This window comes from Colossoma macropomum, unplaced genomic scaffold (genome assembly GCF_904425465.1).
Source record: "Colossoma macropomum unplaced genomic scaffold, Colossoma_macropomum, whole genome shotgun sequence".
Lineage (NCBI taxonomy): Eukaryota > Metazoa > Chordata > Actinopteri > Characiformes > Serrasalmidae > Colossoma > Colossoma macropomum.
Genome location: NW_023494784.1, coordinates 33,179,013 through 33,192,633, shown reverse-complemented (window position 1 = coordinate 33,192,633; position 13,621 = coordinate 33,179,013). Strand labels below are relative to the sequence as shown.

At 39.0% G+C, this 13,621-nt stretch overlaps 1 protein-coding gene across 3 annotated transcripts in view; it reads left to right on the top strand.

Moving 5' to 3' along the window:
• Nucleotides 1–13,621, top strand: part of hdac4 (histone deacetylase 4) — a 215,369-nt gene that overhangs the window by 106,311 nt on the left and 95,437 nt on the right. The gene's annotated exons all lie outside the window — the stretch shown is intronic.

The window sequence follows — 13,621 nt, the reverse complement described above, 5'->3', positions numbered from 1 at the left end:
CATCATCATGCATATAGTACATGTTAAACACCACTGAATCAGAAAAACTGTCATAATATGTCATTGATACCGGTAAACTGGTGTTGACAGTATATCGTCCAGCACCACTCCCTGGTCTCTGGCTAATCGCAAACCTTTTCACAGGTTACCTCTCAGCCTCTGGCCTTGGGCTCTCTGTAATATCAGTGCCGTAAAGCCAGAGTGAACTAATCCTGCTCTTGCTCTGGGCTGCAGTGATACAGGATCCACAGCTGAGTCGCTGAGGAAACCTGCGCTATAAATAGATTAGCCAGTCAGCATGGCTCATACACTACGACCACCTCATAGTGGTCAAAGCTGATCAATATGTAGCATCTCAGTAAGCAATGCAATCTCAGCAGAAGGTTTGGATGTAATGCTCTGATGTAGTATTAACAAAATCTGTTAATAGGCCTAAGATTAAAATTTCCAGATTTGTTCATCGTCTTTGGTTTATATACAAATCAGGACTAGGTTGAATAGCACTTTGAATAGCATTGAGTGTGTGAAGTGAAGACCGTCCCTGGTCTTTGTTGCTATATTTATTATTTGGTTAGCAGTTCTTTGACTGCATTATGATTTCTTTTAAATGTCTTATTTACCTCTGCACTCTGCACTTGATGCCAGTTTTCCACAGTATTACATATAAGGTGATGCTCAGCTCCCAGTGTTTTTTGGATGGGGTTGAAAAGCTGAGGGTGCTGAATGTAAGATGCCCATATAAGCCCAGGAGGGCCTGGTGAGTGCAGCCTAGACTCCCCTAAAGCGTCTTTTTCAGTCTGCTGGCTTACATTTAGAAAGGAATTGGATCTGTTAGCTTCACACTTTGGATTCAGGAGCTGTGACAATTACACAATTAAATTCAATAAAAACAAAGACTGGAATGTACCCTTCTTGATAAATTGTCACTGATTAGTTGGCAATTTGAATTACTGTAATGCATATCACTCTTTCTCACAGTAAAAAGTAGATCCTGATGGACAGCTTTTTATATATGTTTTATATAATAATAATAATAATAATAATAATAATAAAACATGATATTGATATATAAACCTTATTTATAATTCTTTTTATAATTTTTTTCTTAAGTGCAAACTCATTGAATGCAGTCTTTCCCACTATGTGCTGCCCTATTTTCAGTCTTCAGTAGCTTGGACACTTGTACACATACACACTGCTGTAGTGCTCATTCTTCTTTTAAGTTGGTTTGATCGAATAAGTACTTTTACTTGCTTTAGTCCAGTAGTTCTACTGCAGGAGCCGTTCATGTTATAGCCTTTTCCATTTAAATCGTAGTGCTCTTGGCATAATTGATGTCCTGAGGTAATGACACAGGAAACAGTGGTGTCTTTCGCCGGTCACACTGTTGAACGAGTGTGTGGGCAGCGTGCAGGGAGAGCACTTGTTGGCTCAACTGGCCATTCCTTACATAACCTTGTGTATTTGTGTAGTTGGCTGTACATTAGCCTTTGTTTACTGTAAACATGCCATGCTTAATTATTATTCGAGCTTTTGTGAGCTTTGGCCCACAGAAATCTGTATATAGGCCACTTTGTTTGGTTTGTTTGGGCTAGTTTAACGGCTGAAATGATTGCTGTGGCTCGTGTAGTCATGATTGGCAGCACGTGATTTAGTAGTTCAGGACTGATCACGATTGTGGCCGTATGCTTAAGCACAGCTGGATCTGGAGAGGTGAAGCTGAGAGGTGAAGTAAATTGGCATCTAATTATTGATGATTCATTGAGAAAGTAAATCTCTTCTTTTTTTGTACTTTTAATTGAGTAATTGAGCTCAGTTGATTTAATCCTGACAACTTTCATTCAATTTTATTTGTGGTTAATAGGAAGCCAACTTCAGCCTTGTGTTTAAACTGTAGGTAGGATAGTTTGATAGTCTAACTGTCCTCATCAGAAGCATTAAAAGAATAATTTGGATATTTTGAAAGCCTAAGTCAGCTTATATCAAGTTGAATCTGTACTGAATTAACATTAAAAACAAAATAAAATATTTAAACAGCCACATGATGCCACCTTTAATGTTATTGCACATTTGATATGGTTTTCTTATGTTTACGTAAGTTATTGGCCATGTTAATTTTTATGCATAGTGCATAACACTGCCAATTTTGTTTGTAGTTTTCAATATAAAAATTGTTGAAATGATTTCAGTTTTTGTATCAGTAGTTTTTAAACATTTTCAGCACATTTCAACAATACGGTCACTGTGATCGTGATATTAAATTGTCATATCGTTTCATCTCTAAACCTTAATAATAATACAAAATAGTTAAAGATTAGCCTGCATTGTTTCAACTGAAATAATTTACTTTTATTGGTTTCCTTGATTCCTCAAAACACCCACAGACAGACTCATCTGGAGCTGTGATTAGCATGCATGCAGTAAAAAAGCATTGTGATTGGTTTGAGTGCTTATTGCAGTCTTTAGTAATAGTTAATAAACAATATATCATGCAGGCGTAGACAGTCTAGCTTGACTGCTGGGTCCATACATGTGTAGGCCACTGATGCAGCAGGAATGCTGGGCTCTTTCCGCAGCGATTAGTCTGGCCTCGCAGGCCCCTGCAGCCCAGAATGAGTGGCTGTAATTGTGTATTCATTCCAAGCCTCCGAGTAATCCTGGCACCCATTGATCGCTGGACTTCACTGCTCTTGAATTAATAGAATACATTTGGATGGCTGTGAGAATCTTCCATGCAGTCAGGTGAGCGACCAGAGAGGGAGATGGAGGGGCTTTTAACTGGCACTCAGTTTTTCACTTTAGAAACTTGTGTGTTTTTTTTTTTTCTTTACAGCTGTCCTCTAGTATTTTTATTGAGTAAGAGATGTGTGCTGCCATTGAAAGCTTATTAAAGTGTAAGTGAATATTGATTGCTAAGTTTATTGCATATCACAGTGTAGAGGATGCTGCCCCTATAGTCTCAGCCAATACAATAAAGATTCTTTGGTGATCAGCTTACAGTGTAAGAAAGTTCACCCATTCATAGTTCACGCGGGTTGAGCACCATCCTTTGCTGTACTGCTATTTGTGGCTTCTGGTCCAGTGTTTCTGACAATGTTGTAGACTGTGCTTGGCCACAAAGACGCTACATTGGCAGAGCATGTCAAATGTGTTACTTTTTCACGATGTGATATACGGTGGTTAGTATCGCAATATTTTTTTTTCTTTTTTTTTGAGATAAAAAACAATACTATTGAAAGACTTCTTCAGACCAGATAAACTTTATAAGGGTTCCTGGAGTGATTTCCTCTTTTGCAGATGCTCCTCTGGAATTTTATTTCTGTCCAGATCAGAAATGTGGCTGTTTTTCCCCTTCTAACCTGAGAAAAGAGTAAATGGTCAGTTTTTCAGTAACTCAGTGATGATCTGTCCCATCTGGGCACAAATGCAAGCATTTTTTCAAGCAGATGTCGCCATGGCGTTTTTTTGACCGCTGCTGCTTGCTGTATTTGGTCTCTGTCAGATATTAAACACTTTATGAAAAATGAAAAATAGATGCTTTGGAAGGACCACTCAACCATTTACTTGGTCTGGGTGCTAAAACCTTGAGTCCATGCACTGCCTGGGAGAGCATTACCAGGAGGAGGAAGAAAATGAAAGTGAGAAAAGGGGTGACTACAATGGCAGCTGCAGGTATAAAGTGTTGCTTCACAAATGCACAATTTCAACTTGTTTAGAAAGATTTTCTTTGAATTTCTTCTAGAAATAATGACTAATATCACTGTCTGTTCCTTAAAGATCTATTGTTAAATTCAGATCAAATAAAATACAGCCCACCGGAAATTTGCTTATCCTGTGGTAATTCTATTGTCGTCCAGATGCTTTGAGTTTGATCACTAGAGGAGACTTTTACAGATGTCCCCCTGATAAACTAATCCAATCTGAAAAGGGCTAAAAACGTAGAATACAGTGGTTTTCGTTCAGCGTTTTACATACTACACTGCAATAAATCCAAACAGGACTGATTATGCTGTCATTTTAATGAAGCATGCAGTTGGTCATTGTTCTTTAAGTGATGATATCCAAGGTGTGTTCTGGAAAGCATATTCTGAGGTAATGTGACATTATTGATCTCGATACCGATAAATATCGTTGTATAAATATCATTGCCCACCCTTTCAAGAATGCTTTCATAATTTGCTCATTTCTTTGCTCATTCTTTTTAACTAGCACTCTCGTCTTTTCCCTCAGACACTGCAGCCTTTTTCACAGACTTCTGCTGATTTATTAAGTAAGAAATGTGTGCTGCTGTTAAGAGCTCTGGAACATGTAGGTGAATATCGATTGATGTCATATGTTATGTAAGTCTGAACTATTGGTCTTAAAAGCAAAAACACTTTTCTTCATTGCACATTTGCCCAGTAAATCTCACATCCACAACTACAGAACAGTTTTCTCCATTCTGAGCGATATGAGACTGTGTGGCCGCAGTAATTGCCAAGAAGTGTGACTCAACTTTGCAAGTGATGGAACCACCACATTACCAAAATGTTTTCAGTGTCCAGAGCAAGAAGATTAATTTCTTTATTTGTGTTGTTGCTTGTCAAAGTTCATGAGTCGTAGCGGCCCATACTTCAGTGTATATTGAGGCTGTTGTGCTTCTTGATGTTAGTACAACACTTCAGGTCACAGAAAGTCAATGTTTTCCCCACTGAAGTTCTTCCTTGACTCAATCTGAAGCGTCTTTTCTTCGCATTTGAGTACTGTGTGCACAGGCACCAGAGTGCTGATGCCAAGTCTGGCTAAAGCTCCATAGAGTAACTCTAACGTTCACATGCTCTGGCTGTCACAGTGCAGCTGGGGCTAAAAGCAGGCTTTTGAGTGGTGTTACTTGGTTGACGTAAGCAGGCAGGCAGGCATTCTGGCTGTGGATGGCAGGGCTGCTGTGTGTATTTGTGTGCGCTCCTGCAGTAGTTACGGAGAGCCGTGCCAGTGGCCACCCAGCTGTTTACACACACCGCCGCTCCACGGCAACCCTGCTGAGGTCATCATGACCTCATCAGGGAGCTCTTGGCCAGTGCTGACACTCTTTATTTAACAGTTCTGAAGGGTACAGTGAACGGGGAGTTTATTTAGGAGTTTGGAGAAGACGTCTGGCATACCGAGGGAAATGTGCACCCTCCTGTTCCCAAGACCCTGTAAACCGCATGACCCTCATGCTGGTTGTTGTGTACATCCTCTCCGCTGTTTTTATGATACATGCAGTTGTGTGGAGCTGTAAAAGTACTAATACCCACAATATAATGGGAAGAGGTTATTGTGACACAGTTTATCACAATAACAATAACGTATTGTCATAGTGCCAACCCCTAACCCTCCCCCTCTCTCGCTCCCTTGGTAACTCTCTTCTACTTGCATTTTCTCTCTTGGGCATAATTTGAAAACACCAGTTACTCTTTACTTTGTGTTAAAGTTTCATTATGAATGGACTAATATTAATGACCGAAATATTTTGGTAATGAAACATGACCATGCACGAAAATTTGGGTTCACACTACAGAAAGATGTTAGTCACGTCAAGTCCGTACGATACAATAACTGTGATCTTACAAACTTATTGCCTGTCACTCTTTACGAGATGATGCCAACTTTGGCCAAGTTCTGTGGCCGACTGTTTGATGTGATATTAATGTTTACTTGTGCTTCATGCCAGATTATGTCATAAATGTTCTCTGACAATCAGCTGATTTAAGAAAATGACCACATTCTGCTTGGGCCTTTTAGCATTAGCTAATCTCACTTGTAGTCAGTTCGAGTTGTTATTCTGTGCTGTACTGCTGTTGGTGGTTTTTAGCTGTCCAAAATTCCAGACTCTTTCAAAACTTGTTGACTGTTGTTGGTAGAAAAAGGCACTAAATTGGCTGAGCATGTCTCATTATGTTTTCTGGGATCATATTTTAGCTTATAAGCGTAAAAATCTTTCACAGTTTGCTTTTTTGAAAATCACAAAGTGTAGTGTACATGTACGATATGTTTGTACAGTAAATTAGATCTTTATTAGATCTTCACTGTACACTGACTGTACAATTGTCCAGTTTAGTTTTTGACTAAGACAACTTTCCTGAAGGTAAATAATGTTGTCTTGCTGTAAAGTGTTTTATTGTCCACTGTTAGTCCTGTCATGTGACTTCCTGGCTCTGTCTGTCATGTATAGCAAACTTGGTATTGATGAGCAATTTGGTATGGATCCAGTGTGGCCTTGAGGGGAAGAGAGAACAAGTGACTGATGCCACTCGCAGTCAATGCTTATGAACCAGACAGTTGACTCTTAAGATATTTTTACCTCCTTTATAACATTTAAACTCTTTCTCTGTCGCTTTCTCTCTTTTTCTTTATCTGCCCCTGCGCAGGACAGTTACACTGAAAACCAGTACTGAATTTACTTGATTTTAATGCATGCATCATTTTCACAAACACAATTATTATGCAGTTAAAAGACAGGTATGTCCTATATTTTATTCATGTGGAAATGATAAACACAATGCAATGATTCCAGTACTTTTTTTTTCTCTGCCCAGTCAGGGTCAGGATGGAGGATAGGGATAGTTGGGCCAGACATAATCATATGTGGGGATTAGTAGAAGCTCTGGTCTCACACTACTTTACCAAGATGCTTTACCTGAGATGTGCAAGAAATGAAAGAAAGCTGCCGGTCATCCAGCATCATCAAGGCATTATTCAGGCAATGAAGAGAAATCCAGTGATTACCTGAATTTCAACTGAATAATTTCAAATACTTTTGTAACTGGTGATAACAAAAATGTGATATTTTATTCACTCTCTTTTCAGTTTTTGCAAACCTTCAATCACTGTTGTCTCTGGCATTAGGTTTTCTCGCAGATGGTGTAAGTTACCAATTCAAGTTACATGTAATAGCTCTTATGAAGTTTGTGCTGCTGAGTGAGGTCATAAAACTCACCACTCTTTCCCTTTTCCACAGATTGCCCATTTTGTGAAGAGTAAAGTACTTATTTTTTATCTATTTGTTTTAGTCACAGCACAAACAACACAGCAGTGTTCCACAAAAAAATTTGCATCATATCTGGTATAGGCCTGGGCTATAGGGCAATGATGTTCGATATTATCGATTACCACAATTTTCTAACTAGAAAATATTGTGCTAATTATTTTTAGATATCACCCAGGCCTAGTCTGGTTTATAGAGTTTTGATGTGAAAAAAACTTGTCTGAGTAGTCAGGTTTATTTGCATCGCATTTAGTGTGTAACCACCTGTACTTTTGTACGAAAAGCTGCTGAAATTTTGAAACAGTAATCAAATTCTGAAATGGTAAAGAAAGGGAAACAAGTTTTTAATTGCTGTTAATGTTGTTTTACATTGAAAGAGGTAGCATTACTGTCAGGCAGAAAAACTGCTGCAGCAAGTCAGATTTCACCAGAGCGTTTTGGACCATACATCTTTTTCGTATGAACATCACTTGCACCGGCTTGATGTTTAGGTCTCAAATTCAAACTCAGCATTATACTGATGAAGATATGATGACAACAGTAGATAATTCACTGATATTCTCCAAGGACACGTCCTTCACCAAGTTTTGACTGAGTTTCAGTAGTCTTTCATTGCACTTGCAGTCTACACATTCATCCACTTGTGAGCAAATGATCTGGTGCACAACAGACGTGCAATTAAATATTTCCTCCAAATCCCCGAAACTCACATTGTGTAGCTTTAAAAAACTCAAAAGGTTTACCTTTTGAGAAATTCAGTCGCTCCATTTCTCATGAAATGTTCTCATTTTCCTTTCCATGTTCACTCAGGGTGAATGCATTTTTACATGGTGTAAAAGAAAACAAAATGGCATTTCAAGGATTTCTTATGACAGCATTGATTTTTATTAGTTTTTCTGATAGATTGAGAGATTTTTTGTGTGCTCTTTGTAAACAGAGAAGCGGCGTGATACTAATGTGACGTGCACACCCCTGGGGCTCCTCTATGAGACAGGGAGTCAAATCAGATTTTTCCACATATTTGGTGCATGTCTGATCTTTTCCTTTGAAGTCTGATCACATGACCGACTGTTCTTGGTTGTGATTAGGGCCGTGTGCGTGCGCTTTTCAGTAACTGAACCTGTATCTGTGGAGAGAAAGCTGCACCCACAATGCCTTAAATGTGATGAATCTTTGGCCCACAAAGACAATGCTCCCATGATGCATCATGCTGGTGAGGTACACGATGTGATGGTTGCTGCTACATGCACAGCGATAGTGAATCAATCTTTATCAGTGTTCACTCTAGTGCTGTGTGTGCTTGCCTGCACAAAAGCTGCTGTTTTGCAGGGTTTACAAATACTGACCAGTGTCGTCCATGTCAGCAAATCCTCTTTAGCTGAGCTTTGGTTATGGGTGTGAGTAGTGGGTGTTTTAAGGCCACGTTGGATCGTTAAAATTGCTAGAACCGCAAACATTTCTGTCCACAAAGTATGGGAATTGGGCTGATGCCAGCACCTGAAATTTTCATGTGGGGTCATGAGTCGTATGTAAAAGTTTGGACACTCCTGGTCAGATGTGTGATGTTGATTTTCGAAGTGAAAATAAGTTAACACCTCCTCTACAGAGAACAGACTTATTCACATTTAATGCACAGATAATGTTTAATTGGTGAAATTTATATATTGGGGAAAAAATAAAGCACAAAATGTGGACTGTGCAGAAATTTGGCATATTTTATATTCTGTGTATTATTTTTGCTGTATGTTTAATTCTGCAAATAAACAGAAACTGCACTAAATTGGCAGAAAAATGCATTTTTAACTTAGCCAGATTAACAGAGAATGTGTTGACTTATTTTCACCTCAACAAAATCTGTAATTTGACTTGTGTCGGAGGTTAAACTTTTGCATATGACTATACATATACTGTTGTACGGAGGTTTGGAATCACTTGCCATATTGACAATTTCCTATGCAATTACAACTTGTACAGTGTAGATTTAAGTATTACAGACTTTGTTAAAAATTATTTTCAGATGTTTGTCAGTATTTAAAAAATCTGAACTTTTTTTTTGTTTTTGTCTAATTAACTTTCAGAGACTTTTGAAATATGATGAATTCTAGTTTTTTTTTTTATTCTCACTTTATTCTCAAAGCTTTATAGCTCCTTCAGTCTTCTACAGCTCTGTTCTGAAATTCAGTCTGTTTGGGTCATCATTCTGAAGATTTTTTTTTTTTACCACAATTATCTTCCAGTACTTTTATGATTCCACTATCGCACATCATCGCACTGTGAGGTTATCCTTCTTATGTGTGTATACACCACGTGTTTTTCCTCAGCGTAGACAGAGCATCTCATTACCCTCCGCTGCTTGTGTGAAACTCTGAGCTCTAATGTTATCTAATCCCCACTCGCCCCCTGATCTAATAGTGACACAAGTAAACAAACGTAGCTCTGCTGTATCTGGCTGTCTGGTTCATATGCTCTGCTCTCCGTGAGCTCTGTTTCTTTGAATGAGGGAGGTGTGTGCTGTTGCTGAGCCTGAGAGGATCTGCTTAACTCTTAAGTCAGACATACACTGTACATTCTTCGCTCATATTAAAGCCTGATTTAGTTGTAGACAATTTTTGTAATTTTGCTTCTGTACACCATAAAAATGGATTTTAAATGAAGCAGTCAAGATGTGAGGCCTTTACTGCAGCTGTCTTTAGTTGCTACATGTTTGTGGGACTTTCTGCCTTCATTTTTATCTTCAGTAAGTGAAAGCAAGCATTTAAGAACATTCAATTTCTTTGCCTTAAGAAGCTCGTAGGTTGCTTTTGTGGTGTGTTTTGGGTCATTATCGATCTCTCCTATGGGTTTTGCAGCATTTGACTGAATCTGAGCAGAAAGCATGTCTCTGTACACTTCAGAATACATCCTGATACTTCTGTCAGCAGTCACATCAATAAACATTAATGACCCAGTTCCATACATGCCCATGCCATAACACTGCCTTGAGAGTTGTTGTGGTATGCTTTGGATCATGAGAGACTTTCCTTCTCCATGCTCTTCTCTTCCCATCATTGTGGTACAGGTTAATTTTCGTTTTATCTGTACAAAAAATCCTGTTCTAGTAGTATGCTGGCTTTTTTAGATGTTTTAAGTCTTACCTGACCTTTCTGTTCTTGAGTGGTTTCCATCTTGAGAAAAACCCTCTGTATTCACATTCATGAAGGCATTTCTTGATTGTAGATGCCAATAATCTGCTAACCTCCTCTAGAATGTCCTTGACTTGACTAAAGGTTGTGATGGGGTTTTTCTTCCCTATGGGAAGAATTCTGTGATCATCCTCTTTAGTTGTCTTCCCTGGTCTTCCAGGTCTTCTAGTGTTGCTGAGCTCGCCAGTGCATTCCTTCTTTATAAGAATGTGCCAAATTATTGATTTGGCCACTCCTAAAGTTTCTGCTGTCTTTCTGAAAGGTCTGTTTTTGTTTTTCAAGCCTAATGATGGCCCCCTTTATACATGTTTACACCTCTTTGGATGCATTTTGAGAGTTCCCACGAACAGCTACCAAATGCATGTTCAGCACTTTAGAACTCCAGACCTTTTATCTCCTTAATTTGTCATGAAATTACGAGGGAACAGACCACACCTGGCCATGAAACTGCCAACTGTTGAGTTACTTTTGAGCCTGTGAAAATGAAGGGACTGTGCAAAAATGACTGTAATTCCTAAACAGTTAATGTTTTTTGTTAAACCCAAAATGAAAAATTGCCACTATCCAAATACTTACAGACCTGGCTGTATGGTCAATAATGTTGGAATTCTGAAGTATCAACATTAATAAAGTGTCTTTGTAAAATAGGCTGTAGAGAGACTGTGATGTCCCACACATGTACATTATCTCCTGGTTTTAGTTTCAGCACACAATGTGGCACAAGTTAGCAAAGCTGCTGTACGGTTTCTATTTTTTCTTTTGAGCGCTCTGGTGCACAGTGGGTTGTTTTGTATGAAACAGCTTTATTGGAAACTGTCTGAAGACAGAGCTATCTGTAGGATTTGTGCTTCATGTGCAGTGTGAGCACCCGCATCACAGCATATCAGTTGGGCCAAGCGTTTTTGTACAGTAGGTGTGCACAAAATTGTAGAATTGCACCACAGTAACGACTGTAATAACTTGTCCTGTCTGAGTTAAGGAGAGCGAGTGTACCAGAGTGATGATACAGCATGTGGAAACATTTTAGCAGTGCAAATGTAAAGAATGGAGCAGCCACTAAAGTGTAGTTAAAAGAGGAAAGGGAAAAAAAATAAAGTGGCACATTGTTGGCACTCAGGAGTCTGTACCACGTGCCTGAAGGAAAGGGCTGAAATATGAGGGTGTGAGATGTAGTGGGTAAGAGGAGCCAGAGGATTTTTGAAGCTCTTTCCTTGATGAAGATATTGTGACTATTTTGTAACCATTTCTTACTTAGTTCATTGAAACCAGCAGAGAAATCATATTGAAAGTACGTATTTGAAACGTTCCATTTGTTGACACATTTGTGCTTGAAAATTAAAGACAAGAAATTTTATTATGATTTACATTTGATGAAAAGTTACTTTCATGCAGTCATTTTGCGGAAAGAGCAACCATCCTTTACAGTTTCGCTGTGCACTTTGGATAAAATGATTCAAGAGATTTTCCATACAGCTCATGGACTCCTGCTTCTGTTATTCACTGCCTTCAACAGCCTTTGACGGATAAATAAGAAATGCCCTGTTTTTTCTATTGCGCTTATTGTTTAGAAAAAGACTATTCTGATGTTCAAAAAATCGTTTAATTAGAGGTTTCAGTGGGGTGCTTGTGCCTTGTGGTGTTAACTGGCACGTTAATTAGCACTAATAGTTGTTTGTGTTGGATTGGTGGCTGGGCTGTTGAATATGTGAGCTGAAAGAAAACATTTGCCTGTCTTATTTCTGCGAAAAAGCACAAACAAATAATGGCCTTATCGCTGCTTAGTTATTCAGAGTTGCACTGAAGGAAGTTGTTGGTTGTGGACAGCTTCCTGTCCAGCTGAGTGTGGGCGAGTTTGCCGCTGAGAGGTCGCTCCTAGGCCTTGTGGCTTAATGCCGGCTTTGTACGGCCACTTTTGCGTCACAGATATGATTTTATTAAGTCATGGGTAAGGGATGAAAGGAGGGTTTTCTCCTCTGTGCTATGAAAAATCCATGTGACCAGACCCTTGGTCAGTGTGGGGTCAGAAGGGCATCCTGGAGCCTGTGGGTGAGCCAGCGATGTGACGTCTTACCAACAGCACAGACGCAGCGGCTCAGTCTAGCCTCTTTTTACCTCTGCAGTTCATTAGAAAAGAAGCAGAGGACTGGAAGTAACTACCAAACTTTACAATGTCTGGCTGTTTCCGGCTCATGGGGGGTCTGTGTGATTCACCTTGGCCCAACTGTGCCCTCACAAAAAAGCCAGCTAGCCAAATAGGTGGACCATGATTCACACTGTCCTTTAGACATGTAATGATGCACATATTTTCAGATTCGCTACAAGTGTTGATTCTGAGGTTAAGACTCAAGCTCTAATTATACGCTACACAGATTGGCTTGGCTCAGATAAATAGAAACTTTTAAATAGAAATTTTCAACGCCTGCTGTGCTGCCTTCGCACAAAATAATCCTCAAAAATCCCTAGAAAAAGTGTTCACCAGCCCTGGTCCTGCCGAAGGCCTTGATTGGCTGGATAAGATGCATTAGTGTTGGCGACAGCACATTAGGCTATGTTCAGGCTGACAACCCAAATCCAATTTTTAGCGTATCCAGATTGATTATTGATAGTCTGGACAGCTAAAAACCACATAAAATCTGATTTTTGCAAATCTGATCCAAACCACATTTGGAGGTAGAAATACGATTCCAATTGGATTTTTCCTGATGTGTTTACTGCTCTGGCCATTCAGATTTCAATGTGCCTTTTTCATCACTCGCAATACTACAAACAACAACGATGTCAAATCCAGAGAAACGGAAGTGCTGGGATTCAAGAAGCGCACCGAAGATTCATGCTTATGCCAGAGAATTTTGAAGAGTTTGAAGGCCGAGATGATGCACCTCCATTTCTCCAGCATCTGCTTTGAAATCCATGTCACCAGTGTAGCTATGTAGTTACTGATGCCTACGTTGTTAGCCTAGCAATGCAGATAGGTTGGTGATGTCTGGATACACAAACCTGATCTGATCACTTGCAAACAATAGTGCTGGCAGTCGTCTCAAAAGATCTGTTTTGAGAAACAAATCCGATTTGCCTGCAGTCTGAACACAGCCTTTGATACAGGTTGGACCTTGGTTGTTATTGTGATGATGATGATGATGATGATTATGATGATGATATTATAAATTAGTTTTTATGTTTCTTTGTAACACTAATAATTATTCATTATATTTATTCTTATATTGTAAAGAGAGTGTCATTTAAAAAACAATGCTGTCTTTCCATTTGTAGCAATTTTTGATGTACTTTTTTGCTGGTGTATAACAGAAAACACATTTTATTTCTCTAATAATGGGAGTATTAATCATAAAATAGCATTGATATTTCTTATTTGTGTAAAGCCGACTTCAAACAGTGAATATCTTGAAAAGATAGAAAATTCTGGAAAGAGGTC